Source organism: Cervus elaphus, chromosome 1 (genome assembly GCF_910594005.1).
Source record: "Cervus elaphus chromosome 1, mCerEla1.1, whole genome shotgun sequence".
NCBI classification, from domain to species: Eukaryota; Metazoa; Chordata; class Mammalia; order Artiodactyla; family Cervidae; genus Cervus; species Cervus elaphus.
In genome coordinates, this window is record NC_057815.1 from 55411051 (window position 1) to 55417588 (window position 6538).

General features: G+C 45.0%; 1 pseudogene across 1 annotated transcript; it reads right to left on the minus strand.

Moving 5' to 3' along the window:
• Window positions 1-4117: 4117 nt before the first annotated feature.
• On the minus strand, window positions 4118-5978 carry LOC122701795 (annotated as a pseudogene). The gene is made up of 2 exons (XR_006343124.1): window positions 5946-5978; window positions 4118-5099 (listed from the first exon to the last, which is right to left on the minus strand). The product of XR_006343124.1 is annotated as a DNA excision repair protein ERCC-1-like (transcript).
• Between the last annotated feature and the right edge of the window lie 560 nt (window positions 5979-6538).

The following is a 6538-nucleotide window of genomic DNA, read 5'->3' on the forward strand; positions in this document are numbered from 1 at the left end:
CCATCTGAGCTCAGAAGAAACTTGCCCTGTTTAAGAGCAGAGACAGAGTCGATAATAACAACAATCTCTAACATTACTCAGCACTTACCAGCTGCCAAGTGCAGGGTTATGAACTTCACGCAACCTTTAATCTCCCAACATTCCAGTGAGGGTCATGCTATATTCTTAATTTTAAAAGTGAGGAAACTGAGGCAGAGTGGTTAAGTAATGTGCAAGATCCCACAATTAGCAAGTAGGAGACCCTAGATTCAAATGCTCTTCAGGGTAAAGAGCAGAGTTTGAATATGAGAACTTCCACAGTCTCAATAACTCACTAGTTCTGTGGCCTTGGGCTAATCACTCCTCCTCTCTAGGCTGTGTGTGTGTGTGTAAGTCATTTCAATCTTGTCCGACTCTTTGCAACCCGATGGACCACCAGGACCAACCCAAAGCCCACCAGGCTTCTCTGTCCATGGGGTTCGCCAGGCAAGAATACTGGAGAGGGTCGCCATCCCCTTCTCCAGGGGATCTTCCCAACCCAGTGATCGAACACTCTCTCATGGCTCCTGCATTATGTCTTCTATAAAGTAGGGATTAATAAGGACTTTTCTCCCCAAAGGAAATCAGTCCTGAATAGTCACTGGAAGGACTGATGCTAAAGCTGAAGCACCAATACTTTGGCCACCTGATGCAAAGAACTGATTCATTGGAAAAGTCCCTGATGCTGGGAAAGATTGAAGGCAGGAGAAGAAGAGGACGACAAAGGATGAGATGGTTGAATGGCATCGCCAACTCGATGGACATGAGTTTGAGCAAGCTCCAGGAGTTGGTGATGGACAGGGAAGCCTGGTGTGCTGCAGTCCATGCAGTCACAATGAGTTGGACATGACTGAGCAACTGAACTGAACTGAATAAGGACTTCCCTGCCTGTCACCCAGGGCTTCAGTGGGGATCAAGTAAGCAGTGCCTGGAAAACAGCTTCATGAAGCACTGTTACCAGGTTCCTCCCCCAAAGAACTCAGCGTGGCAAGTAGCCGGCGGCCTTGGTCAAAGCTCAGGCGGGAATCAGCCTCTGCTGATGAGAAAAACATTACCCTGAGGCCACAAAAACAAAACCATCCTCCTGCCAGAAGACAGTTAAATGGGGTAGACAAGAAGTTCCGATGGCCGTGAACACTTTACAAAGTTCATGTTCAGGGTGAATTCCAGCAGGACGCTATTTGTTCAGTGGGTTCATTGTCCAACCACTACTTGACAGAAGACCACATTGCGTGGAGAGAATGTCAAGAGGGCCCCTGGCTCTGATCTCCACTCCCTGGGCCAGTCTTTTTCCTTGAGCTCCAAGCATTTATCCTCCCCTGGAGCAGACACGCTTGTTCTGACCGAGCCATCAACCTGCCTCTCCAGATGTGATGCCTGAACGGTAAGGGCCAAAGAAAAACCCTTTCAAAGCTTCAGTCTGCACAGAGAGAGAGGCCACCAGGCCAGTTTTCTGAGCCACGGAGGCCCTGAGAGGCAGGAGAGCTGACTTCTGGCCCTGACTCAAAACCATGACCTTGGGCAAGTCCCTTCTCTCCCCAGGGGTTTTGTTTTTCTGTCTATAATATGAGGATGCTTTCCCAGGGCCCTTCTAACTCTGCCCTCCCTCTGGCTCTTCTGGGGAGAGGTGAAGTACGGATATGACTGACTGTGATTTATCTGGCATATTTCCAGAGAGAGAGGAATTAAGCAAGAATCTGGAGACGACAGACTATGATAAACTGCAGTTTAAGAACTCTGGCTGACAGTGTCAAGTCATCAAGCCACAGCAGTTGGTCTCTAGGGCAGAGGAAGAGAGAACTGCTAAGGGGCATCTGGGGACAAGGGTCTTTAACAAATGGTCACTGGCATCCTCTATTATATATTATCTGCAAAGTACAAGGAGAGAGGGAGGTAAAGAGCTACAGAAGCATCCAAGATGAATTAAGACATGGTATCTGCCCTTGTAGGGATTATAGTTAGGTTAAGAGACAAGCTGTGGACTGAGCCAAGAGGGGAATGAGGGTATGTGGAGCCCCTCTTAGATCCTGTGCTAGGATCCTGTGGCGTGGTCAAAGGTATGAGTTCTCCCTGATGCTGGATAGGAAAGCTGGCTAGGCAAAGGAGGCTCTTAAATACCATCCAAAGGGCCTGAAAAGCAGATGGCACCCCAGTTTCACAACTCGCAGTCAAGTCCTATATCTCTAAAAGACTTCTGCTTCTCAGCGTGCAAAATGCAGGAGCCTCAGCTCCTCTCCCAACTCCCAAACCCATTTCCAGACCCATCACTTACTGTTCAGGACCATGGCTCCTCTCTGAGAGTCAGGTCAGGACCCCACCTCCCAGGGAGCCTGCGGGATCTGAAGAGGGTCTGGATTCTCCTGCCCAGTCATCAGGGCCTGTGTGTTTCTTCCACGGGGGCTTTATGTGCTCTGCGGCAGGTCAAGTCTAACATGCAGCCCAGACACACAGAAACAAGAGCAGCTCGTCTGGAGGTCAGCCCTGGAATGATGACTACAGCGCTGGGGGGCCACCCTTGCAGGCTCCTTCCTATGCAAACCTGAAAGGCCTCTGTGACCCAGGACTGTGTAGAGGTGGCAAAGAATCATTTGAAAGACCCGAACCCATCCTATGTGATCAAACATGTACTAATGTTTACTAATCATATATATAGGATATACATATATATATTTACACACGTAAGTATATAGAACATAACTGACATTATATAATGTAATATAAGTTACACAATTGTTGTTCAGTCGCCCAGTCATGTCCGACTCTTTGTGACCACATAGACTCAGCACGCCAAGTCTCGATCTCTCACACTATTACACAATAACAATTGCAATTATATAATAGTCATACAGAATTATATTATTGTATGTTACATATTATGTAATATTACATAATTTTATGTAATATATGCAATACATATATGTATTATACATATATGTAATATGTGTGATATATGTCTATTGTGTGTGTGTATACATTACATATATGTGTTACATGTATTTGTGATATATATAATATTACATAGTATGTAAAATATAATTTTGTATAATTCTTGTATAACTATTATTGTATATAATAATACATATACACACACATGTATATGTATTTGGGTTGGTGAAAAAATTCCTTTGGTTTTTAAGTAAAAATAAAAGACATTTTTTCATTTTCACCAAGAACTTTAGTTAACAATGTATTCACTGTTTTGTTTCATTACCTTCTGCCATTTTTCAGGCAACTTCATAATTCCATCTTCCCAAAACTTTTTATTTTTTTGAGCAAAGAACTGTTGCAGGTACCTTTTACACTCTTCCAGGGAATTGAATTTTTTTCCATTAAGAGAATTTTGTAAAGACTGAAAGAAATGGAAATCTGAAGGTACAATGTCTGGTGAATATGGTGGATGAATCAGAACTTCGCTGCCAACCTGTAACAGTTTTTGCCTGGTCATCAAAGAAACACGTGGTCTTGCATTATACTGGTGGAAGATTATGCATTTTCTGTTGACTAATTCAGGATGCTTTTTGTCGAGTGCAGCTTTCAGTTGGTTTAATTGGGAGCAGTATTTTTTGGAATTAACTGTTTGGTTTTCCAGAAGGAGCTCACGATAAAGGACTCCCTTCCAATCCCACCATATATACCACATCACCTTCTTTGGATGAAGACTATCTTTTGCTGTGGTTGGTGGTGGTTCATTTCACTTGCCTTACAGTCTCTTCCATTCCACATTATTGTACAGTATCCACTTTTCATTGCCTGTCACAATTTGTTTTAAAAACAGAATGTTTTTGCTACATTTAAGTAAAGAATCTTATGTGGAAATATGGTCAAGAAGGTTTCTTTCCACTTCACTTAAGTGGAACCCAAACATCAAAATGATTACATAACCAAGCTAGTACAAATTATTTTTAATGCTTGATTTGGATATTTTGAGAATGTTAGCTATCTCCCATGTGGTATAACATTGATTTTCTCAATTAATGTCTCAATTTAATTACCATCAACTTTAACTTGTGTACCCAACCATGGAGAATCATCCAGCAAGAAATCTCCAGCACAAAACTTCACAAAGCAATTTAATTTAATTTAATTTTATTTTATTTTTGCCAGAAAAATTGCTTTATTATTACACCAAGGACCTCCTTGGCATCTGGAGTCAGTGATGCACTTTCAAGAAGGGCTCATTGAAGACATCAAACAGCCTTCGGGCCTTCTGGGGTCCCAGGCCTGGGCACAAAGACAGATCTTCCCGGGATGCAGCTATGAGCTGTTCCAGAGACCCAAAAGTAGTCAGGAGGGTCTGACTGTCCGTTTTGTTTACTGATTTGACAGTGGTCAGACATTCAGTCACCCGGGAAACAAAGTCCTGCTCCAGCTTCTCCATCAGGACATCGGCCAGCTTCTGCTCATAGGCCTTGTAGGTCTCCAGGTACCGCCCGGCCTCCTCGGGGCTCCAGGCCAGGATCAGGGGGCAGTCGGCCAGGACGCACATCTTAGCCAGCTCCTTGAGGGCCTGCTGAGGATCTTTCACGTCCACCTGGACAAGCAGGACCTGCAGGGTATAGCTCTTCCCCAGGGTCTGCAGCCGCTGGTGGATGCAGTCTGGGTGGAGGTTGTGGTAGCAGAGGCTGAGGAAGAGGGCACAGGTGCTCTGGCCCAGCACCTAGTCGGGGAGCACGTCCCCGAACTCCCAGGGCACATTGCGCACGAACCTCAGCACTGGGTTGCTCCTCTGCCGGGGGCTCACAATGATGCTGTTGGATTTTGCTCCTGGTTTGGGGGCCTCTCCTGCCAGGGGTTCTGGCCCCCACAGGGCGTGTGGCTTCAGCCCTGCCTGGAGGTCCAGAGAGGGCGTACTCAGCGTAGGTCTGAGGGCCTGGCGGGGGTGAGATCTCCACGGTGGGCAGGCTCCGTGTGGATCTGAATAAAGGCTTGGCCCCAGGAGGAGGGACCACATCCTCGTCCGTAGGAATGAGGAATTTCTTCCTTGTGGGTGGGCCAGCAGTCTTTTGCACTGCCTCTTCGTCTATTGCAAGCTCCTTCTGGGGCCTCCTCTCCAGGCCGTGAGGAAAAGACCCCGCAAAGCACTTTTAATATGTTCTAGCAGTCAAAGTGTCTTCTCCATACACTGCACAAATCTTTTTTGGTGTTTCAGTTGCATTTTCACCTTCCTTGAAGTAAAACATAATATGCTGAAAATGTGACTTTTTTCTTGCATCTTCAGTATTAAAATAGCTACACAAAAATTCACCAATTTTGATAAGTTTTTAATGCAGGCTGATATGACAGCTGTCACAATACAATCTAACAAAATTGTTTTGAATGAAAGTGAAAGTTGCTCAGTTATGTCTGACTCTGCGACCCCATGGCCTATACAGTCCATGGAATTCTCCAGGCAAGAATACTGGAGTGGGTAGACTTTCCCTTCTCCAGGGGATGTTCCCAACCCAGGGATTGAATCCAGGTCTCCAGCATTACAGATGGATTCTTTACCAGCTAAGCCACGAGGGAAGCACAACGGTTAAAGACAACTCTACCTGCAACGCAAAAGACGCTGTTTTCATCTCTGGGTCAGAAAGATCCCCTGGAGGAGGAACTGGCAAGCCATTCCAGTATTCTTTCTGGGAAATCCCATGAACAGAGGAGGCTGGCAGGCTACAGTTCATGGGGTCGCAAAGAGTCGGACACAACTGAGCACACACACCTAAGTGCTACTAGGGCCATCTTATTAAAAAAAGCAAATGAACTCTTTGGTCAACCCAATAAATACATACATACACACACAGTGACTATTACTAAGCGTGACTGTAGTGTTATAGCCACCATGGGGGCCTAGGATGAATTGAAAATCTCTCCTCTCTAGTTTGGCTCCAGGTAAACTTCCTGTGACGATCTCATCTGGTCATCCTTGCCATGACCCAACAGTGTCTCACCTGCTCACCTACTTCTTCAGCTAGTTGATCCATATTCCACACAAACCCACACAAAACCTCAAGAGAACAGTCATTTTCTTCTATCAGATTCCATTTCCTAACTGATAATAATTTCCCAAATCTCCTTTTTTTAATTTTAATTTTTTATTTTTTTGTGCTTTATTAGTTGATTGAGTAAAAGAAACCATATCCTTATGACTCCAAAGTCCAAGTCACTTCCCCTTCACCATGTTGTAAAATATGATTCCTATAGATGGCTTAAAAAGACCCATAAGATATATGCCATTTTAGGCTGCTATCAAAAAGTCTACAAACAATAAATGCTGGAGAGGGTGCAGAGAAAAGGGAACGCTCTTACACTGTTGGTGGGAATGCAAACTAGTACAGCCACTGCGGAGAACAGTGTGGAGATTCCTTAAAAAACTGGATATAGAACTGCCATTCAGTTCAGTCCAGTTCAGTCACTCAGTCATGTCCAACTCTTTGTGACCCCATGAACTGCAGCACGCCAGGCCTCCCTGTCCATCACCAACTCCCGGAGTTTACTCAAACTCATGTCCATCGAGTCGGTGATGCCATCCAGCCATCTCATC